At 47.6% G+C, this 24,763-nt stretch overlaps 1 pseudogene; it reads left to right on the top strand.

Moving 5' to 3' along the window:
- Positions 1 to 24,763, top strand: part of LOC146187408 (uncharacterized) — a 90,353-nt pseudogene that overhangs the window by 52,527 nt on the left and 13,063 nt on the right.

The raw sequence follows: 24,763 nt of genomic DNA, 5'->3' as shown, positions 1-24,763 counted from the left end.
GAGCGGGAAGAGGAATTTCAGCGAGAAAAGGAATTACTTACTATGAAACTTCAGCTTCAAAACTCAGCGAACAACAACGGTTTAGCTGAAGTGCATAGCTCCAGTGAAGGCCATAGCAGCTTGCGGATAGACGCAAGTAAATTGATTCCGAAATGCGACGAGAGAAGAGACGATCTCGACGCGTTCCTCTTGCGTTTCGAAAGGATCGCCATAAATGCAAATTGGACAGACAGTGAATGTGCTACCATCTTGAGCACTCGCCTCAGCGGCGAAGCATTAAGTGTGTTTGGAAGACTTCCTTCTGAGGATGCAGGCAGCTATAACAAAGGGAAAGCTGCATTACTTAAAAGGTTTAGATTTACGACGGATGGGTTTCGTGAGAAGTTCAGGACTGGAAAACCTATGGACGGTGAAACGACAACACAGTATGTTGCGCGACTGAGTCATTATTTCGACCGCTGGACTGAACTCTCAAAAATTAAACTAGAGTATGGCGCACTTCGCGAACTCCTAATTAAGGAGCAGCTGTCACCCTGGTCTGTCGCTTATTTAAAAGAAAGAAAAACGAATAACCTGGAAGAAATGATGGAACTTGCAGACCAGTATTTGGAAGCCCAGGGAGGCGAAAATTGGAGCAGGATTGTAAATTCTGAAACCCCTCGAAAGCCCGAATTCCGACAGACACAACCTATCGTAAAGTCACCCCCGAGGTGCTATCTCTGCGGACAACTAGGCCACATCGCACCTAACTGCCGCAAACTAGCAACCAACAATCCATCCTCGTGTTGGAAATGCGGACAAAAGGGCCACAAAGCAATGTCGTGTCCCGACGTTGACAAGGCAGCTCCGCAGGCGGCATGCGCGAGGCCTCCGTCAGTCAGAATGTCGCCTGGAGGAAGAAGATGCTGATGGCTTTGTTGAGCTTAAGAACGGCAGGAAAGTCCGCGTGGTGCACGACCTAGAGGAGGAGGAAGCAGAGAAGGTGGTTAATCGTAAGAAGGACAAGAAAATCCGGGTGGTGAACGCCGTAGTACATGCACAACCTGGATCTGCGGTGAATCGGATGCCAGTTTCGAGGGGAAACATAAAAGGAAAATCAGTTTCTGTGCTACGAGATACAGGCAGCAGTGCCGTAAATATTAAACGCAGTTTGATTCATGAGAATGATCTGACTGGCGAGAAATGCCCTGTGAGGCTAATTGACGGCTAAATTCAATTGCTACCTGAGGCCAAATTGGAAGTGCAGACGCCATACTATTCTGGAAAACTCACAGCTCTGTGCATGGAACGCCTCAAAAAAGTGGAACGCCGGAAAAAGAGTGATTCTTTTTACAGTGACTACAGTGATTCTTTTTGTTGGTCTGTGCGCGTTGGCACAGGTTCCCGTGTATCCGTCGGCGCTACTGGTTGTAGGGGCAATTATCGGCACACATTGGTTGTGTGATTTGCAAGGGGACTATAAGTCATGCCTCAGGGAATGTTCAGTAGCCCGATCGGGGAACATAGAAGCGTCTCAAATGCGAGAGCCTAGAGCGAAGGCAGAATCCCTGGCGGCCAGAAGCGTGTCACGCACTGATCGCAGGTTGGAATTACGCTCGGAAATTTAGGTTTGTGCGCTTCACATTTGAAAAGCGGTGTGTTGTTGATTCTTATGTGTATCTGACGACAGTGTGGTGCTATGTTCGTGAACATCATGGCATTGATGTGTGAATTTTGCGATGTGTTATGGCAGTTGTGAAATTTGTGCAATGAGTGGACATCTGCCCCATATATTTGTGAGCGCATGCATGTGCGCGCGATGTTCGTGGTTGTTGTGAATATTGTGGGACAATATTCTTTAAGGGAGGGGCAGTGTCACGAAATCGGCGCACATTTTCATCAAGCCGGTACGGCGCGAGGCCCGCGCGGCGTCGCGTGCAAAAGCAATGAGAGAAAAGCCTCCTTCCCCGCGCGGGAGAGCGCGTAGCTTTGTACGCGTTGCCATCACCCTCTTTCCCATTGCCCGGGGAGGACGGTGGTTCATCGGACTGGAATACGCCAGAAAATTCCACAATCTTCTATGGGACCTAGCCAATGACGACGCGCGGCTCGACGGGAGGAGAAGAGAGAGCTATAACCAGCGAAGCTAAGTGTGTGTGCGCGCTAGCTTTGACGCGTGCTATCAAACAGACGCGGCGCGCCCTATTTAAAGCGACCGCGCCACTTGTTGAGTCAGTCAGTCAGTCAGTCAGTCAGTCAGTCTGTGTTTGCGACGTGCTCGCCTGTGCTGCGGCTGGACTCCCGGGGATCACCCGCTGCTGGCAAGCCCACGGGCCTGCAAGGGAGCGGCGCTCGTCTCGTATGGCCGCCACATCGTGACTCTCGAGGCGTCGGACTGCAACAGTGCCCGGTGAACAATTTGGTGTTTGTTTATGTAACTCTCTCGTATTTGATCTGTTGTAAATCCTCTGTGTTTTTGAATCTCTCTGTAGTTGCATGCTTAGCGTTTATTTTTCTGTGAACCTCTGGAGAGGCATGTGGAGAGCCGAAGCGGGTGGGCGCGCTTGACATGGGCTCCGCGAATTTTGGCTTTTTCGGCAGCCTGTTGCTCTTGCTTTCCGGGCTTTTGTGCTCGATCGACGGCAGAAGTGAAGAGGACCACGAGGATACCATTTTTTCGGCAAGTGGGACTTTATTTTGCTATTTTTTGACTTTGTTTGTTCGACGCAGCACGTAGCTGAGTTGAGCTTAACGGCGCTAAGCCTAAAACGGCTGCCCGGGCCCACGGCGTCCCTACCGGGGGATCGTTTGCCGCTCGTGGTCGTGCGAAAGCTGTGAATCATGGATATTGTGGAAAGAACCACGATTACACCGGAGAAAATTTCGGAACCAGGACAAAATTGTTCACGACCGAAGGAGGAAGGTACGTGCCGCTAGAGAAGAGCGAGCAGAAAACTGCGAAACAGCGAGCCAAGGAAAGGCAAGCACGCAGGAAAATGGCGGCCAAGTCGACCGAGCGTCAGCAGACGCGCATTCCAGATGGCGCCGAGAAAATTGTTCTCCGACCTCGTGGAGGCCTACTTAGGCTTACCAAATATGGAGCAGCACATCTCACTGACATCATCAAAATGTCGGCAGGGATCAATCCACGCGAAGAGAAGGAAGACATAATAATTCCAAATATGAAGCAGCACTCCGTTCTGGTCATCACTACAAGTGCGGAGAGGAAGCTGAAGTACGTGAGCGTGAAACACTTCATGTTCGACGGTGAAAAGGGGAGACTTCCACCTACGTGGCCACCCCCGAGCACTGCGGCAAGGGAGTCATCCACGGGGTTCCGCTCGAATATTCTGTCGAAGCAATTCTATACCGCCTAGATCGCAAGGACAACCCCGAGATTCGAGGCTTCCGCAGGCTGGGCAAAGATTCCAAGTCGATCTTCATCCTCTTCAAGGAGAAAGAAGTGTCAAGATGGATTTATCTCAACGGGACGCCGCACAGGTGCCAGCTGTACCGCAAAAAATACAAAGTATGCGTCGCCTGTGGCCGACTCGGTCATCGCGATGACGTGTGCCCGGATCCGACGAACGTCAAGTGCCGTTGCTGCGGCCTCGAGAACCCGTCAAAAGACCACAAATGCGAACTAACATGCCAGCCCTGCGGCAAAGGCCATGCACTAGGAGACCCCAAGTGTCGAGAAATTTTCCGCACTCCCTACGAAGTGAAGAAGCGACATTGGGAGAAGATGGAACATGCAGCGACGACTGGTGGGGGGCATCAGAGTCGAAAACGCGAACGAAAAGTAAAAGAAGACTTCAAATTCCGCGAGGACTCTTTCCCGAATCTGGAAACGAAACAAGGCAGACTACCGCCGCCGCCCACAGAACGCTCCGATTCTTGTGCCAGGAGCCAGTCCAGGGAACGCTCAAACTCAAGGGATACTGCCAACGCATGGAGACGAGGTAGGAGCAAGGAACGTAAGGGTGTGAGTTTTGCGGGCAAGGTCTCCCAGGAAAATAATCACAGGGGTAAACGAGACGAGGAAATTGAGAAATTAAAGCAAATGATCGAAAACTTAACGGGGATAGTCGAATCGCAGCGGTCCGAGATCCAAAACTTAAAGAAATCACAGAGGCAGGCAACACCTCCTCCGCCACAACCCATTAGACAAACGACTTCCCCAGCGGTACGTCAACAGCCGCAGGGACAGGATAAGATGGTCACAGAGGCGTCCCTCCCACCACCTGTGAAACGCAAAATTCAAGACACCGACCCTATTCAGGCTATGGAGAAAAGGATGGAAAATTTGGAAAGGTTAGATTCCAAGATGAGTGAATTTATGAACCATATCAACATCCAAATTCAAGCTGTCCTCGGGGCAGTTCAGAAACAGGCCGAGGAATGCCAAAGGTTAAGGAATGAGATGGCCGCCATAAACGGATGGCAACAAAATATAGAACAGGCCGTCTCGCAACTGCAAAATGGCCAGGCGCGCAAATGAAAATCAAATCTGGCAGTGGAACTGTCGCGGCTTCCGGCGCAAGCGGCCGATTTTGCAACAGTACCTTCTGCTATTAGATGAGACTCCATTGGCAATTGCTCTCCAAGAAACAGGGTGGTCCCGCAAAATTGTCGGGATATCAGGCATTTCATAGTGGTAGGGGAGAGAAATCCTCGGTCACAACACTCGTGAAAAGAAACGTTGCAGCCATTGAACACGATCTAGAGTCGAGAGAGGTCGAGAACGTGTTTCTAGAAGTTTTAACCGGAAAATAGAAAGACCCTAGTCTATTCATTCTAAATTTATACAGCTCACCCAGGCAAAGGAAGGTGAGGTTCAAGGCTCTGCTTCGCAAGGCCCTCAAAATTTCAAACAATCAGCCACTGTTTATAGTGGGGGACTTTAATGCACATCACCAGGAATGGGGGTACCCGCACCAGTGCCCAAAAGGTAGACAGCTGTGGGAGGATACGCATGACCTATGGCTCACTCTGCACACGGACCCCGAGAGCCCAACGAGGGTGGGCAATAGCGTCAGTAAGGATACATCCCCAGACCTGACATTCTCGAAAAACGTATTAGGTCTAGAATGGAATAATTCGGATCAAAATTTTGGCAGCGACCACTACATAATTGCCTCCACACTGAGGAAAGGCGTTAAAACACGCCGGGCTCTCGCGCCGGCCGTCGTTGAGTGGGATGAATTTAGAGATATCAGGAGGGCTCAGGAACTAGAGCCCATCAGAAGCATCGAGGAATGGGCGACGGTGCTCAAATCGGACGTTAGAGAGGCAACAAAATTGCTCGAAGATGATAACGCCCCTGAGATTGCGGACAGCCGTCTTCTGCATATGTGGGAAGCTAAGCAGAGCATGGAGCGTCGTCTCAAAAAGCAGACATGGAACCGCAACCTCAGAAGAAGGATTGCGCGATATAATAAGGAAATCGAAGACTATACTTTGAAATTATGCGAACAAAATTGCGACAACAAGTGTGACGAAATGGAGGGGAGCATGAACCTCTCCAAGACGTGGAGCTTCCTCCGGCACTTGCTGGAGCCAGACAACTCGAAGACGCAATCTGGTATAAGATTGGCAAAAGCGAGGCACGCTTTCGAAGGGAACGATGATGATTTCATGAGCAAATTAATTGAGACGTATGTGGGGGAAACTTCACGAACCCCACTTCCTGACTATGGTGGAGCACCTAACGAGACGCTGGACGCCCCCATCACAGAAGCGGAAGTGAGGGCGGAGATTGTAAGACTTAAAACAAAGTCGGCTCCAGGCCCTGACGGAGTAACGAACAAAATGCTCAGGAACCTAGATGATGACTCCATTAGGTATCTAACGGATTATATGCAGGAATGTTGGGGAAAAGGCGAGCTCCCACAACAGTGGAAGACTGCAAGCATTATTTTAATACCGAAACCAGGGAAGCCTCCTCAACTGGCAAAATTACGACCAATTTCCTTAACTTCATGCGTGGGGAAATTAATGGAGCACGTCGTCCAGACCAGACTGATGAGTTTCATGGAGCAGGGTGATCTGTGGCCACATGAGATGATCGGGTTCCGTCCTCACTTGTGTACGCAGAACGTCATGCTCCAAATCAAACATGACATAATAGACTCAAAGTCTAAAGATGCGAAAGCAATTTTGGGGCTCGACCTCACGAAGGCTTTCGACAACGTAAAACATGAGGCGGTCCTGGAAGGGCTGAACAAGATTAATGTAGGTACCAGAACATATCGGTACATCAGGGACTTTCTGGCGGGTAGAACGGCCTGCATGAAGTTCCAGACGCTGGAATCCCCCGCAATAGAGCTAGGGAGTAAGGGTACGCCCCAGGGATCAGTGCTGTCCCCCCTACTCTTCAATGTGGCTATGAGGGAACTCCCCGAGCAATTGGTAAAGCTCGAAGGATTAAACTTTAGTATATATGCAGATGATATCACCCTTTGGGTCAACTGGGGAAGTGATTCATGCGTCGAAAACCTGCTCCAAGCCGCCACCGACATTATAGTCGATTACGCGGCAGAGAGAGGCCTAGCGTGCTCGCCGCAGAAATCAGAATTGTTTATATACAATCCGAAGCACTTAAGGTGCAAGGCACCGTCGGAGATCAAAATTAAAGTGGCGGGTAACGAGGTACCAATAGTCGAGCAAATCAGAATCTTGGGCTTGATTCTCCAGTCACACGAACATAATGGCGAGACCATCAAGAGGCTGGAGAATCACGCGATGCAGACCCTGAGCCTAATTAGGCGGGTGGCAAACAGAGGCCGAGGGTTAAAGGAAAAAAATTTGATGAAACTGATACAGGCCTACATCTTCAGCCGAGTGAGCTACGCAACGCCGTATCTAGATTTGAAAGCGGTGGAAAAAGAAAAAATTGATCCTCTAATGAGAAAATGCGTAAAAAGAGCGCTGGGACTGCCCATATGCACATCCACAGAGAGAGTGATGGCTCTAGGGGTACACAACACATGGGCAGAACTGGTGAAGCGGTGCGAACCTCTCAAATTGACAGACTTAGCACCACGAAGACAGGAAGAGTCATTTTGACGAAAGTTGGAATAAATCCGGATAGGGGTCCCACGGTCAAGGTGGAGGTAGCTAGAGAAGTCAGACAAAATTTGGTGATTCCCCCGCTGCCAAAAAACATGCACCCGGAATATAACAAAGACAGGAGGAAAAAACGAGCCGAAGCATTAGAAATTAGATTCGGCTAAATTTCGGAACATGAAGTGGCCTATGTAGACGCGGCGGGAGGCGGTGGCAGTTTCACGGTAGCAACAGTCGTCAGCGGCCGGGGCGATCCCGTGACAGCTGCCACTTTTCGCGGGCGGAGCATAGAAATAGCCAAGGAAACTGCGATCGCGTTAGCTTGCGTCGGAACGGAAGCGAAGTTTGTCATCAGTGACAGCAAAACTGCCATACAAAATTTTAGCAAGGGCAGGATCTCGCCCTTAGCAGCCAGAATCCTAGGCCAGAAAAAGTTGGATAGGAAAATTCAAATAATTTGGACTCCTGCGCACGAGCCGTCCCCGGCAACGAGGCGGCCCACAAGCTGGTTCGAGATCTCTACCGCCGAGCCGCTACAGGGCCACTTGATGACCGAGGAAGCGGAGAGCGCTTGCTAAAATATGGGGAGATCACGCAGCACTACAGATTGGATCGTAAACTGGTACCCCCACCAGACCCGAAATTAAACAGTGGACAAGCAGTGGCGTGGAGGCGACTGCAAATTTATACATATCCGCACCCGGTTATGGCGAACCACATGTTCCCTGAGGCTAGAAGTGACAAGTGGAATCTTTGTGGGGCGAGAGGGACCCTCGACCACATAATATGGGAATGCCCGTATTCTCCCAGGAGGACGAACAATATAGGCTGTAGAGACACCCGGGAGACCCTGCTGCGCAGCTCGGACCCTGAGCTCCAGCTCCTACTCGTCCAACTGGCTGAAGAGGCTGCTGGGACCCAAGACCTCCCGGCCTGCCTCTGAGGCGGCGGCACCCGCCCCTTGACCTGCGTGTCGGGCGGTGGGTAGATCACCTTATCTGCTGGACATTAAAGTTTAGTCCATCCATCTGTGAACCTCTCGTCTGTGTATCTCAAGTGATATTGTGTATTCATTTGTATCGTCTCTTGCTGTACATAAATTGCGTTTTGTTTGTTACTTCTGACTCCGACCCTTACTCTGGCTTGAACCGGCAACAGCTGGGCACCAAACGGCCACCCCTCTTCTGTCACTACAAGGTAGTTGAATTCCGGCTGAGATTGCCACGTAGGTCGAGGGCATCTATCTCCTCTGCGACCGGAACAGCTACCCCCACTCACTCTAAGGGTGGCTGGGAGTGTGCGCATCGTTAAGGGCGCATCGTTAATAATCCCCCCTCTAATTATTAACGGGTGACAAAGGTGCGCCTCACTGCAGAGCGTGCACTTAAGAGAGCAAGTGTGTTCTTGGGATGAGTCTAGGGTCCCGCACTGCCGAAACACCCGGAGATTCGGCATGGGGGCACACATTCGATCGTTGTTCTAGTTGTAGGCAGGCGTCGCAAACCTGCCTAGTGGATCGGTAGGGGTAGCAGGCTACCTCACCGCCATAGTAGAGAATGTATCTCGGAATGACGGGCCCCTCGAAGAGGATGACAGCAGTCAGATTTGCCCAGCATTCTAGACAGTACATCTTGAGTTCTTACGCAAAGGGTGTTCTTCAATTCCTCGGGTGACGTGCCTAGGTCTCCACGTAGGACCCCACGTAGGACCCCATGACCCCACGTAGGACGCCTTCCGGGACAGCAACGTAGGTGTCCAAGTCGTAGGACTGACCTCGGAGGCTTATGCGTGTGATATGCCGAATGAGCTGTGCTATATTTCCTAGAGCGTGCTCCCGAAAATTGTTTGAACCGGTGAGGAGTCGTAGGACCACCCCGGTACTGTTGGGGGTCGCCGCATGCGTCTACAATGGCGTGCGGCACCTGGTGGGTGGTAAGTGTTCACACTGCTAAGCCTTTCTTTGGTCACATGATCATCTTGAAATCTCTTTTGGAGAGTGATGGCCATTTGCTTCACAGTCCACGCCACCCCTCTGGTCCTTTCTTTTTTCCGAGTGGGCCGGTCCCGGGGCCGGCGATCGGTGCTATGTTGTCTTCGCAAATCAGAGTCGGACCCGCATTTCCGCCAACCTTTCCAGCTCGCGATCCTCTGCTTAGAATCTTCTGCTGACGTTTCGAAAGAGCCAACTCCCAGTTTTCATCACTGCTGGGTCTAACCGGTCCCTCGGATTCCGAGGACGTCGATAGACGGTCACCTGTCAGTTTTCTTGTTGGTCTTCGCCTTTTCGGCGTCGGTGGCGAATCCCTCGCCAGGGATCAAGAAATAATCGGCGCCGGAAGCATCCTTCTCCATTCGATGTTCTCCGCCCATGTCGAATTTAATCACCAGGTGCTCCGCATCATTGCACGATGACATTCTGCTGGTGACGGTGGACGATGTCTGACCACGACCACCTTCCGCCTAGTCTCTGCTGCAATCTTGAGTGAATTGGCCCTCATTCATCGGCTTGGACTGCCACTCCTCGTCAGCGGCTTCCCCTAGCTGCTTGCCAAGAAGCATGACATGACGTCGGAACTGACAGCGTGGCTGGCGCCGACATCCGCACTCTCCGTCATCAGACTCTTGGTCATCGTTGTTACGACTAAGCATCGTGGGCTCATAATAAAGCCCAGAAACTGCGCATAGATGAGACGTATTAGCCTGTGATAGGGTTAGCTCTGCGATGCCCGCTTGGTAGTTCAACATCCGAGGGCCTCCAAAGAAGGCACTGAAGTACACCAGGCTTGCCTCCATGTGTTCTGCTCAAGGAGATTTTGCAGGGTGCTCCAAAATATGGGGAATGGGGCAGCTGGATCCGACCACAAGGTAATCGGAATTAGAGTGGATGCAAAGCGCGTCCCCTGACGTAAGCTTCGTCGTTTTGCTCCAATTGAAATTTAATTAACAGGTAATAAGTGACATGAAGGGTGACATTAAAGAGAAACGGAACGCCTGAAGCGCAGTCAGCAGCGCCTCGCCGCTGAAGCGGGGCCAAGCCCCACGATTATGTCACACCTTTACTAGTACTAATGACTAATGGCTAACTAGTCACTAACCAGAAGTCGATAATTGCTAACTAGTCAGTAACCAGTACTAAATAATAATTAACTAGTCATTAACTAGTTGACCGATGATTATGATATCATCACATGGTGACGTCATCGGCCGTGACATCATGACTGGAAGTGATAATTACGCCACATCCGGTCATGACTAGTGATGACTTCGCCAGGTGATTCATGGATATACGAAGCTGACCCCGCCAGGCATTCGATCCAGGCGGCCGTGCGGCGCGTTACATTTGGTGCTTCCTCGAAAGCTTCGAGGCCTTCGCTGATGCTTTCGTTCTGTTCAGTTCAGTCGTTCAGTCGTGTCCGACTCTTCGTGATCCTATGGACCATATCACGCCATGCTTTCCGGTTTCTCACTATCTTCCTAACATCACATAACTTCATCTGCAGCTCCTTGAGGATGCCATCTAACCATCGCGTTCGCTGCTTACCCCTTCTCCGGTGACCCTCAACCTTTCCCAACATCAAATCTTTCTCCAGCGATTCCTCTCTTCTCATCAGATGACCAAAGTAGCTGAGCTTTAACTTTAGAATTTGACCCTCCAATGAGCAGTCAGGGTTGAGGGTAGACAATATGAACTGATTTGATCTTCTGGCCGTCCAAGGAACTATAAAGAGTCTCCGCCAGCACCACAATTCAAACGCGTCAATTCTTCGGCGGTCAGCCTTCTTCACAGTCCAACTCTCGCATCCATACATCACAACTGGAAAGACCATAGCACGAGTTATACGGATCTTGGTTGGCAGTGTAATGTCTCTGTTCTTTACTAGGCGGAAAAGGCTAGCCATGGCCCTCGTTCCCAGAAGCAGGCATCTCCTAATTTCATGGCTGCAGTCTTCTCCTTCCGGGGTAATCGTGGAGCCCAAGAAGAGAAACTCTGTCACCACTTCCACTTGTCCCTTGGTGCTTCAGGACTTGATAGGGCAAGACGCCATGATCTTTGTCTTTTTAATGTTCTGTTTAAGCCCAGACTTCTCACTGTCTTCTTGTACGCGCATCAGAAGTCTCTTGAGTTCCACTTCACTTTTTGCCATTGAAGTGGTATCATCCACATATCTAAGGTTGTCGATACGTTTCACAGCAATCTTCACTCCAGCTCAAGCTTCGTCCAGACCGGCCTTCCTCATGATGCACTGGGCATATAGGTTAAATAGGCAGGGCGACAGTATGCAGCCTTGTGTCACTCCTTTCTCAATCGGAAACCAATCAGTAAGACCATGCCCAGTTCTGACTGTGGCCTCTTGCCCTTCATACAGGTTCCTGAGCAGACAGATTAGGTGAATTGGAACTCCCATTTCTTGGACAGCTTGCCACAATCTGCTGTTATCTAGGCAGTCAAATGCTTTCGCATAATCAATAAAGCAGAAGTAGATGGGTTTCTGGAACTCTCTTGCTTTTTCCATGATCCAGCAAAGGTTGGCAATCTGGTCTCTAGTTCCTCCGCCCTTGCGAAATCCAGCTTGCACGCCCGGAAGCTCGCGATCCACATACTGCTGCAGCCTACCTTGAAGGATTTTCAACATCGCCTTGCTAGCATGTGAAATAAGCGCTATCGTGCGGCAGTTGGAACAGTCCTTGGCACTGCCTTTCTTTGGAATGGGGATGTAAACTGACCTCCTCCAATCCGGTGGCCACTGCAGAGTTGTCCAAATTTGCTGACATAATGTATACAGAACGTTAACAGCGTCGTCATGGTTTAGGTTTTGAAGCACCTCAGCTGGAATGCCATCAATTCCGCTATCTTTATTCTTAGAAAGGCTGGCTAAGGCTCAATCAACTTCACTCTTCAGGATACCCGGCTCGAGATCTGTAATCACAACCGTCTTATGTTGGGTTTGCACATCCGGGTCCTTCTTGTACAGTTCTTTTGTGTATTCCTGCCACCTCTTCTTTATCTCTGAGGCTTCAGTCAGCTCCCTGCCTTGTTTGTCCTTTATCATGCCCAGCTTAGCACAGAAGCTTCCTTTGATATGTTTGATTGTCTTATACAGAGCTGTTGTGTCCCTCATTTGGCGGTTGTCCTCAACTGCTTGGCACTGTATGTTCAGGAAGGCATTCTTATCTCTCCTTGCTATTTTCTGAAAATCCGCATTGAGAACCTTGTATCTTTCTCTTTCCCCCCTAACTTTTGCCATCCTCCTTTCCTCAGCTATTTGCAAAGCATCTTCAGATAACCAGTTTGCTTTCTTGCATTTCTTTTGCTTTGGAACTCCCTTAGTAGCAACTCCTTGTATTATATCACGAACATTAGTCCACATCTCTTCAGGCTCTCTGTCTTCTAGATCTAATTCTCGAAATCGATTCCTCACTTCCTCAGCATATTCTGATGGAATTTGATCCAGATCAGACCTTAAAGGCCTTCTAGTTTTCTGCGTTTTCCTCAATCGAAGCATAAATTTGGCAACAAGAAGCTGATGATCGGTGCCACAATCTGCCCCAGGCCTTGTTTTTACTTCTTGTATAGCACTTCTCCATCTCTGCCGACAAAGAATATAATCAATCTCATTCCTGTACAGACCGTCCGGTGAAGTCCATGTGTACAGGCGCCTCTGGTGCTGATGAAAATGAGTTTTCGCTAGGGTGTTGTCATGACAAAATTCGCCTAGCTTCTTCCCAGCTACATTTGACTCACCAAGACCGAAGTTGCCTGTAATTCCGGATATTTCTTCACTGCGCACCTTAGCATTCCAGTCTTCTATGAGAAAAAGGACGTCTGATGATGGAGTGCGGTCTAAAAGGCATTGCAGGTCAGTATAAAATCTCTCAGCGTCAGCTTCTTCAGCAGTAGTGGTTGGTGCATAGACTTGGATAACTGTTATGTTGAAAGGGTAACCTTGGATCCGAAGTGAAATCATTCGGTCGTTTTTGGGGTTGTACCCTAGCACTGCTTTGCCCAGTCTTCTGTTTACTATGAGAGCGACCCCATTCCTTTCCCTGGATTCGTGCCCACAATAAAAGACATAATGGTCGCTGGAATTAAATTCTCCCATTCCGGTCCACTTGAGCTCGCTGATACCCAAGATATCAATATTCAATCTGTCCACTTCTCGCTTGACGACATCCAGTTTTCCTTGCGTCATAGATCTTACATTCCATGTGCCTATGTGATATATCTCCTTGCAACATCGGACTTTCCGGTCGCTTCCCGACACATCCACAACTGAACGTCCTCTTGGCTTTAGCCCAGCCGCTTCATTCGTCCTGGAGCTACTAGGAATCGCCCTTTGTTCATCCCCAGTAACATGGGGGACGCCTTCCAACTTGGGGGGCTCATCTTCCGGCGCCATTTCATTAATGCTATTGTGACTGGCCATAGGGTTCTCTTGGCAGGAAATACTGGAGTGGGTTGCCATTACCTTCTCCAGTGAATCACGTTTTGTCAGAACTCTCTGCCGTGACCTGTCTATCTTCGGTGGCCCTACACAGCAGAGCTCACGACTTCATCGAGTTTCGCAAGCCCCTCCGCCACGACAAGGCAGTGATCCATGAAGGGGGATGCTTTCGAGGAAGCGCCAAATGCTCAGCAGGAAAATGTGAGGTCTTCTTTGTGCGTTATCCCGAGACCCGGTAACCCCCCACATCTCGAGATATCCGCCTCACTATTAACAACCTTCCCGTGCCTACGGTAGACACCATCGGAATCCTTGGCCTCCACCTCGAAGTAAACTGAGCCAACACTAACACAGCAGGCAGCCCGTCTCATATGACGCATTGCTAGCAAGTGCGCAGGCATGAAGGAGGCTAATCTCCTTCTTCTCTTTCAAGCATTTGTCGTTAGTCGTATTGCTTACACTGCTCCATATTTACGTCTCACGCTCAAGGAGAAGCACCGTCTGGATTGCCTTATTCGCAGAGGTGTCAAAACATCCCTTGGTCTTCCTCTCTCTACTCAAAACGACAAGCTCCTCACTCTTGGTGTCTCCAACACGGTTGACGAACTCATTGAGGCGGCCCTTTTAGCCCAGCGCCAACGCTTCTCACTGCCTTCCGCAGGCCGCTCTATCCTCGAACAACTTTGCATCGCTCCCCTCCGTCCGCCATCCTCGGTGGTCAATCTCCGATCTGCCATCAGGGCCAGCATCAAGACTCTTCCTCTCCCCCGCAACATGCAACCAACTCATCAAGATCACAGAGGAGCTCAGGCCGGGTCGCTCCAGCAGCGACGTACTGGCCGACCTGACGTACTTTACACAGACGCGGAAGACCATCCTACTCGAACTGCCGCAATAGCGGTTGCCACAGTTGAGAACATGACTCTTCATGCCTCCTGCTCCGCACGCACTTTATATATCACTACAGCGGAGCAAGTAGCTATTGCTCCCGCTCTCTCCGCTTCTAAAGCTAAAGTTTTCGTAAGTGACTCACAGCGCGCCATTCTTAATTTTACTCATGGCCGTATTTCAGTCGAAGCGTTTTTTTTCTTATTATTATTGTTTTTTGGTGCGCGACAGGAAAATAGGCAGACACTGCTTGGACCCATAGCCAGCGGCTAGTAAATGGTCCAATGGCGTACTCTTATCAAATCCTCCTAAACACATGACCCTCCTGATAAGGGCTCCAGCCAACATGGGTCTCAAGGGTAATGAGGGAGCACATGAGCTAGCGCGAGGGCTCACTTTCCGAGCAGCGTATCATCCCGCCCCCAACATGCCCGCCTTGGTCAGGAGGGACACTATAATCACTTCATGCGACCTCCCCAACACTATTGTCTTTCTCGCCAACTCTATCCTGGTCCGCACCAATAACTTACAAAGACAGAGGCTGTCATATGGCGCCACCTCCATATGGACACTTTCCTCAATCCCAATGGATTCCATAATACATTTCGTGAATGGTATATCATCATCATCGCCATCATCAGCCTGACTATACCCACTGCAGGGCGAAGGCCTCTCCCATATTTCTCCACTTAACCCGGTTCTGTGCTAACTGCACCCAATTGACTCGTGCGAACTTCTTAACCTCATCCGCCCACCTTACTTTCTGCCGCCCCCTGCTACGCTTTCCTTCCTTGGAATCCAATTTGTTAGCCTAAGCGACCATCGGTTATCCTTCCTTCGCACTACATGTCCTGCCCATGCCCATTTCTTCTTCTTAATTTCCACTAGAATGTCGGTAACCTGAGTTGTTTCTCTAACCCACTCTGCACGCTTCCTATCTCTTAATGTTACCCCTACCATTTTCCGTTCCATAGCCCTCTGAGTTGTCCTCAACTTAAGTAGAACTATCTTGGTTAGCCTCCATGTTTCAGCCCTATAGGTGAGTACAGGTAAGATGCAACTGTAGTATACTTTCCTCTTGAGAGATAACGGTAAGCTGCTAGTCATAATCTTCGAGTGCTTGCCAAATGCGCTCCTATCCCAATGTTATTCTTCTTGTTATTTCCTTTTCATGGTCCGGATCTGCGGTTACTACCTGTCCTAAGTAGACATATTCGCCAACAACTTCCAGTACACCGCTACCTAATGTAAAGTGCTGTTCCTTCCCGAGGCTGTTGAACATTACCTTAGTCTTCTGCATATTGATTTTCAAGCATACCTTTATAGTTCTCTTGTCTAGGTCATCAATCATTATTTGCAGTTCATCTCCCGAGTTGCCTAGCAAGGCAATATCATCACCAAATCGCAGATTACTGAGGTATTCTCCATCTACCCTTATTCCTGACTGCTCCCATTCCAAGTCTCTGAATACTTCCTCTAAGCAAGCTGTGAATAGTACTGGGGAGATTGTCTCCTTGCCTAACACCTTTCTTTATGGAAATTTTGTTACTTTCTTTATGCAGAACTATGGTTGCTGTGTAGCCACTATATATATCTTCCACCACTTTCACGTACGGCTCGTCCACCCCCTGATTTCGCAATGCCTGCATCACCGCTGAGGTTTCAACTGGGTCAAATGCTTTTTCGTAATCAATGAATGCTATGTATAAGGGCTCGTTATATTCCGAGCATATTTCTACCACCTGATTGATGGTATGGATATGATCGATAGTAGAGTACCGTTACCGAAACGCTGCTTGATCCTTTTCTTGATTGAAGTCTAAGGTGGTCTTGATTCTATTAGCGATTACCTTAGTAAATACCTTATACGTAACAGACAGTACGCTGATTGGTCTCTAATATTTAACGTCTTTAGAGTCCCCTTTCTTATGAATGAGGATAATGCTTGCATTCTTCCATGGTTCCGGTACCATCGATGACACCAGACACTGCGTATACAGGGTGGCCAGTTTTTCTAGCACGATATCCCCCCCATCCTTCAGCAAATCTGTAGTTATCTGATCCTCTCCATCTGATTTCCCCCTTTCCATAGTTTCTTGACCTCGTCCTTCGTCACTGGTGGAACGTCTGGCTGTTCTTCCCTACCGCCAATCTCATTAGGGTCGTGTCTACTTTGGCTAGTGTAGAGATTTGTATAGAACTCCTCTGCTACTTTGACTGTCTTATCCATATTTGTGATGACGTTGCCCGCCTTGTCCCTTATCGAATACATCTGGTTTTTGCGTATGCCCAATTTCTTCTTTACAGCTTTAAGGCTTCCCCCGTTCCTTACTGCATGCTCAATTTTCTCCACATTATACTTCCTTATATCGGCCACCTTGCGCTTATTATTAGCTTTGATATCTCAGCCAATTCGATCTGGTCTGTTGGATTGGAAGCTTTCATGCTCTGGCGTTTCTTAATCAAATCTTAAGTCTCCTTAGACAGCTTACCGGTATTCTCTAGAACTATCCTACCGCCTACTTCTAACGCGCACTCAGTAATGATATCTCTGAAATTATTGTTCCTTGCTTCTAGAGTAATGTCGCCATCCACGGTTAGAGCTGAATACCTATTCTGTAGCGAGATCCTGGACTCTTCTGCCCTCCTCCTCACCGCTAATTCGTTGATGCGTTTCTTTCTTTCTAATCTGTTGCATTCCTTCTTCAGATTTAGGCTAATTCGGTACCTCACCATCCTGTGGTCACTGCATCGCACTTTCCCGATTACCTCTACATTTTGCATAATGGCGGGGGTTGAACACATTATGAAGTCGATTTCATTTTTAGTCTCTCCGTTAGGACTTTTCCATGTCCATTTCCGGTTCTTCCGTTTGCTGAAGAAGGCATTCATGATTCGTAAGTTATTGCGCTCTGCAAACTGAACTAGTAACTCCCCCCTGCTATTCCTAGAACCAATGCCATAGTCTCCAACTGCCTTGTCTCCTGCCTGCTTTTTCCCTACCTGCGCACTGAAGTCGCCCACTAGTACAGTATATACTGCGTCTTTACTTTTCGCATTGCCGATTCTGCATCTTCGTAGAAGGTTTCAACTGCCTGGTCATCATAACTACATTTAGGTGCATAGGCCTGTACAACCTTCAGTTCATACCGCTTATTAAGCCTAATTACGATGCCTGCAACCCTCTCATTGATGCTATAGAATTCATCTACATTACGCGCTATATACTTATATATATTGACAAGGAAACCTACTCCTAGTTCTCGCCTCTCCGGTTAACATCGATAACACTGTACATGCCCATCCTTCAGTACAGTATATGCCTCATTCGGCCTCCTAACCTCACTAAGCCATAAGACATCCCATTTCATACCCTCTAGTTCCTCTAACAGCACTGCTAAACTAGCTTCACTAGCTAGGGTTCTAGCATTAAACGTTGCCAGGGTCAGTTTCCAATGACGGCCTGTCCAGCGGAGCCAGGCATTCTTAGCACCGCCTGCTGTGTCACAGGTCTGACCGCCGCCGTGGTCAGTTGTTCTGCAGCCGCTGGTGACTGAGGGCCGGGGTTTTGTGTAGCTTATCATGAGAGGTTGCGGCCAATTACTGCACCAGGGTGGCCAACTCCTGTTTTGGTGAGGGAGTGCGTTGCCGGTGGTGTTCACCGGCATCAGGTCGCACCCCAAACCTGTTTATGCAAATCCATCAACACGATTATTATTTTTAAATCCGGTGGAGAATTGCGCGGCACCGGGATTTGAACCCTGGTCCTCTTGCATGCGAGGCCGATGTTCTACCGCTACGCCACCGCTGCTCCTTTGTCCTTAATCGCAGCTTAATCAATCAAGGAATCACGCAGTCTTAATTCCAAAGAGTACGGATAAAGAAAAATTGCTCTCAGTGGATGGCTACAGGCCAATCACGTTGGCAAATGTGGACGACAATATTTATGCGAAAGTACTATCAAATCTTTTACAGTATGCCATGACGGTTCTCGTTGGCCCTCATCAGTCGTGGGGTTTGAGGGGACGCTCCATACAAAATAACATACACATTGCACGTACAATTCTCGAATCTTGCTCTGGCTCTTATGAGCGGCTTGCTCTACCTGAGATTGACCTTGTGAAGGCATTTGATCGTGTCCGGCATTCATTTTTATTTTCTCTTCTCGAGCGCGCAAATGTTGGATCGACTGTTCTGAAAGGGTGTTCCACTCTCTTGATTGTTAATGGTCCCCTCTCAGAGCCTGTGCAAATTCGATCATCCGTGAAGCAGGGCTGTCCTATGTCACCGCTTCTCTTTGCCCTCTACCTAGAGCCACTTTGTTTGAGTGTACTGCAAACCCACAGTATACCGTTGTTAATGAAGTCAAAGTGCTTGCGTACGCCGACGATTTGGCGTTTTTCTGCACAGACCAACCCAGCATTGACAAAATTATAACTACCATTGAGCAGTTTGGCATTGTATCTGGCGCTCAAATGAATAAGTCTAAAAGTTCGCGTCTGTGGTTCGGTTCATGGGGAGCAATACTGACTCATTATGCTGGAATTGAATGGTCTCGTGTTCCCCCTAAATACCTTGGAGTTCCCCTTCATGCATTCAAGTTTAGTGGGCGTTATTGGAAAGAGCGGATCACGGCACGCAAAAGCTATGCTCAAACGTTTGTTCCGCACCGCCTATCAATTTTTGTCCGAGCACAGGTATGTAACATGTTTCTGGCTACAAAGCTTTATTATGTTTTACAGGTACTTCATTGAACGAGGAATTAGATCCACAGTTTTTACCGAACGTTTGCGACGTTCATATGGTCGTCCAGTTTTCAGCCTATGCGACGCGATAACTTATTCAGTCCTGTTTGTACTGGCGGACTAGGTTTGACACATCTCTATGTCAGACAGTTAGTTGCTCGTTTCTTCTTTTTCCGTAATAGCTCCCATCTAATTACCAGAGCATCCCTGCAAACTAACCTAGTGAACCTTCTTCCAAACTTAGTGGTCTCTTCCAGTTTTACCGATCGGCCCTTATTATTTGGTTTTATGAAATAAGTTTACGATTCAGTGCGTTTTCTGGCAGTTCGCTTCTCTTATGAGCACTTATTCTCTGTTTCACGGAAAAATGTATACCAAGATTTGATATCTATGTTGTTCCCGCCTTCTTTATATTGTTCACTCTATTCCAATAATATGGGGCATGATCTGTTAAAAAGGGTGCGCAAAATGCCCATCTCGCCTACTGCTAAAACCTTTTTCTTTAAACTTCATGCCGAGGTTTTGCCTGTTAAAGTGTGGCTTCAAAAAAAAATATTTTCGTTTCTTCTGTTAATTGCCGGTTATGTGATACACCTAAATCATCGAATACTGTTTTATTGCCTGCAAAGATGGAATATTATTTTGGGACGTTCGGCAAAGAATATTGAAGAAAGACTTTATTTTGAATTCCCACAGTGTGCGTTACTTGATAACCACCGAACATGACCACTAACCCTTTGACATGATTTTCCTCCTTGGACTGCACAGCCTGTGGAAAACGCGTATGTTGGACCGGAATGCTGAACCTCTAGTCTCTCTTGCTACTCATTTCGGCCAGATGGTACACCAGCTTAGAGACGCTTACGAAGATAGTGACTATCAACTGGACTGGCTGCCATTGTTGATGTGTTGTCTTTCCTTGCCATCGTTTTAGTGAAGTTGTGCTAAGTCGTGTTCTAGTTGTGTGGTGTTGTGTTGTATGTTCCAATTGGACTTTTCGCCTACAGGCTGATTACTCTGTAAATAATGTTTATAACTCTACGCTGAATTTAAAAGCATGTAATAAATACGATGCTGAAAAAAAAATCCGCAATACTCGTCGCTTCTGTGGCGCAATGTATTAACAACACGTGCCTGATTGTAGGATATGTGTTCGATTCCTTATGCTCAGTTTTTTTTTTTTTAAATCACTACATTCCGCTCATTTGCGACAATATTTCCTGGGGTATGTTCCCCTTTAGGTTGCATAATACTATGTTATTTTGTTCTTAAGAGCAGCAAAACCACCCAGGAACACAACCAGGATGTGAGTGTATGACAATGGTTGCACTATACAACAACCTTCACCTTAATTTATGTTCAGTGAGTGTATTTTACCTTTAGGTTCCGTTCAGAGACATCTCTCAGCAATAATGGCCTTTTAACATGCATTAAACTCTTACGGGTTTGCGCCGCGCCGATTTTTCAACCTAACTTATTCAACGTCGCAAAGATGGCGCGACGGACGCCACCGATGTATTACGCTTTTTATAGTAAGTAATTTTAAACGATAAAACAATTTATTAATATTTCATTTCAGTTTCCGTACTGCGCTTCATGCTCGAACAAAACGCAAGGTTGTGCTTTATTTTGAATGACTCACCCGGCACTTCCGTTGCTGAAGTTTTCGGGGAACGGCAATACGCTTTATTATCTAGTCACAGCAGGTGGTGGAAATAAATATTTTAATGTCTTCAAGCGGATTATTACCTACAGGCAATCAGCAGGCATCAGTACTCAGACCAATATTGTTCTCCTTATATAAAAATGGCCTGCCTTCTATCACCGAATCTATTGACATCCTTATGTACGCAGATGATACGTGTATTAGAGTGACGGCTGATATTCTGGCGGAGGTGGTGAAGATTGGCAGTTTCTGGCCCTACGGGGCTGGGACGGTAGGTCAACAGCGCTTGCGGTGGGGGCTAGCCAACCACTGATTTGTATCTGTTGTAGCCCGTCATTGCACCCGCCACGGCTTCGCTGGTGGTGGATGACGGCTGTTGTTGCGGCGCGCGTATTTTCTATCCCTCTTCTTCTTTCTTTCCTGTCTATTTTCTCTTCTGTCCGCACGAGACAGCGGAGCTGGCTCAGCTACAGAGCCAGTAGCAGGCCTTTGCATTTTCTTCGCTTTCTTCCTACATCCACAACAACAGCAACAATTACAGAGTCGCACCTAGAATTAATTTGAAAAACTGGCAGTCTGGTTTAAATTCAGTAAATTAACTGTTAATGCGAAAAAGACAAACTGTATTAGTTCACTCTAGGGAAAAAAACGTGCATTCCAAAAATATAAAAATTACCATCTACAATAGCGAGCTGCAACTTACATGCACATTTAAATATTTCGGCATTATATTTGACACACACTTGCACTTGAGTGAGAATTTAAGTTCTGTCTGCTCACGTCTAGCTGTTAGATGCTCCGCATTGCTACAAACACGAGAGTACTTCGATACTGGTACTTAGCGGATCCTTTATTCTGCATTCCTTAAATCTCACCTTACATATTGTGTCACAGCTTTAGATTTCACCTATAAGACTTATCTAAACTCGATCATGATCATTCAAAAGCTGGCTTAGGAATGATCAGCTTTTCTACATATACTGATCCCTCAAAACTATCATTCGAAAGGCTTCAGATTTTGCTATTTGAACGTTCGCGCGAAAACATCAAGGCTGAATACGTACATAGTGTCTTAGGCTATACCCCCCCCCCCCCCTTTTCATGCCTGTCTGTTTCACGTCTCTAATCGTATAAGACGAAGTGTCGATCTAGGAAACTTCAATTTACCCCCAAATAACAACATCTATGGCCAACAATTATTGGAATATGTGGGTACTAAAGTTTGGAATGGTTTGTCGTTTCAAATAAAACAATCATCTCATTTTTAATCATCTCAAGCATTACTATTTAGCAAATAACTCAACTGGTTTTACATAAAGTGTTTATTTTCAAAGCTGAATTGGCTGGCCGCCATCCTGCCAGCGGCGAAAACGGGCTGCAGTGCAATGGGCATGAGGAGGTTATGACTGATTTTGTGGAATGTTTTTTTCATTGGTCAGCAAGGTGAAGTGGGGGACATTTTTGAATATACATATTACTTCGATGCGCACTAAATTCTGTTAGATATTCGCTCTGAGTTCCGTGTAAAGGGGCATGAAAGGCAATGATGTCACCAGTCAATCGCCGCCTTCTTTAGCTAGCAAGACCGGTTCAGCTGTAGGTGTGACAGGATGTGACTACTGGTGAACCAAAATATTGATTATTAAACTATCATCTTTAGTGGTAAAGCTGACACACGCATTTAAAATATTGCTGTGCATGATAGAGTGCGCAAATATTTAAAATTCGCAGGAAGAAAACAAAATCAACTGTAGTGGCTCAGCAGATTGGAATTCTCGTTTAGATTAAGATGTGGTTCACAAGGCTAGATCAGCAGTAATACCGGAACCGCACAACCTTCTAAATTAATTTGTGAATATCCACACTTCTTAATGGGGCAATGATACAGAGTATGCTTGGCGTGGGAACGTTGTTTAAACATGAACAAAAACACGCTTGAAGTTCACTTTATCAGGATTTATTCAGTAAGGTTCGACAGCAAGTTATGGTGGGGCGACAAACAAGAATAACAACATGTTAATAAAGCATAGATTGCGATAGCCAAAGAAGACTTTCAATAATGTCAGTACCACTACCTGAATTTAACATAAATTTGTACAGCGTTAAGCAATGCGTGTGTTAAGCAGTTACTGATTCTTGAAGATAATAAGTCTGGAGAGAAGCATCCGCATCTTTCTTGGCAGTTTCCCTGTTTGGTTTCTTTGGCAATGTGATGAATTCGTACCTTGAGATAGAGAACAGCAATCTTCTTGGACAGCTTGTATATGTGGTTGTCCAATGGGTCGCAGTCCAGCAGGCTAGGCTCCAGTTCTTTGACCCAAGCCCTGCCATTAACTGTAGTCAAAATTTCCACTACGAGGCGTTGACACTGTGAATGCAACATTCTTAAGTCCCTACATTGGACTTGCAGCACTCGGAGGCCCTTGTCGGCTACCTCACAGATTTTCAGGACATCCTTGGACTGTGCTACAAGCCCACCACGGATCTTCGCACGAATGAGGCCGGTGAGCTCATTAGTATGCAGTGCTACTACACATTCCTCACAAGGTGTTGTAGCAGCAACCCTGGCAGCCACAAACTCTGCAATATAGGAAACAACAGAGTTTGCAACTGCTGAAAGAGACATTGGAAGACTGCACGGTGGGGTCGTCGTCTAAAGACTCCAGAACGGCAGACCGCCTTTGCAACGTTACTTCCACGGGACATTCAGCCATATCAATGGCAATGGACAGACTTAAAACAGTAACGACATCTTGTGAGCAATTCCCAGCCTCAGAAGACTTCACTTCTGTCTGAACAAGAAGCCGCTTGTATGCTGCTTTAATTTGGCAGGCAGTAGGGTTGTTGTTGAATCCGCCCCTCCCCCGTACACAACCAAAAATGTCTCTAGGTGGCCCTGAGACATCTTGTGGATCAGGAGGTATTTTATTTTGCCTCTCATAACAAGTGCTTCAACCAAAGCTAAAACACTGTGCATACAAATCAGCAGACCAACAAACCCAGTTTTTTTCTGTCCATTAGTCAGAAGTCATCCATTTGCATCTTTCAGGTTCTTGATGTAGTGTTCGGCTTCCTTGAGAAATGCATTGCTAGATGATGCATTCTCTTTGCGCATGACAGCCTTAAAATAGCGCGCCAGGGGGTTTCTCGAGTTAAGTAGATCGAAGAGGCGCTTGAAGATGCGTATGAACCTTGCAGTGGCATGTGCACCTCGGAATTGCTGCAGTTTCAATGTAAACTCGCAGACGTCAAGTGCTTCGGCAACTGAGGAGCTTAGCGTTTGTACAGCAAGCCGTACTTTCATCTTCTGTTTTCCCAGCAAAGATGAGCGTTTGAGAGCTTGTTTCCTAAATGGAGCAACACTTTATGCTGCGAGGCTTCTAAAGCTTCAATATAGCACCATTAACACGACAGCCTTCAAGATCAATTAGGTGACTCACAGATCCCAGGCAGTTGCGTATCAGTCTGATCATATGACATGCGTCAAGCATCACAAAACCTTTCCTGGAAGGCTCTGTCGAGTGCTGGAAACTCGTGCTGAAGGTGCTTGAATGGTATGAAAGGTTCGCGCCGAAGCACTTTGCCATAGTGAAGTTTGAAAGCGCTCCATCAAGTGTAAGTGAAACAACTTCTACCCCTGCTGATGCAGCTCTTGATATGCGCTCTTTCACTAAGGCTGCCCTTTAGTTCCAAAAAGGGACTCAATGAGAAAGTAGCCCAGATGGACTCTCAGTCTCGTGTTCGTAGCCACAAGCATGAACACGCAAGCATTGGTTGCTTCCGGGAGGCTGTCATCAGTCATTTCTGTTCTGAGCTCAACGTAGCCAACTACCTTGTTGCCGACTAACTGGACGTGCTTCTTTATGGACATGTCGTCCACCTATAGTGCTGCAAACAATGGTTCGCCCCGGCCTTTCATCACATTTTTCAATACCGAGAATGCTCAGGCTGTAAAGCCGGGTTCACAATTCACA

The sequence above is a fragment of the Amblyomma maculatum genome, chromosome 6 (assembly GCF_055883805.1).
Source record: "Amblyomma maculatum isolate TAMU_Amacu chromosome 6, ASM5588380v1, whole genome shotgun sequence".
Lineage (NCBI taxonomy): Eukaryota > Metazoa > Arthropoda > Arachnida > Ixodida > Ixodidae > Amblyomma > Amblyomma maculatum.
This window is presented reverse-complemented; position numbering and strand designations above follow the sequence as displayed.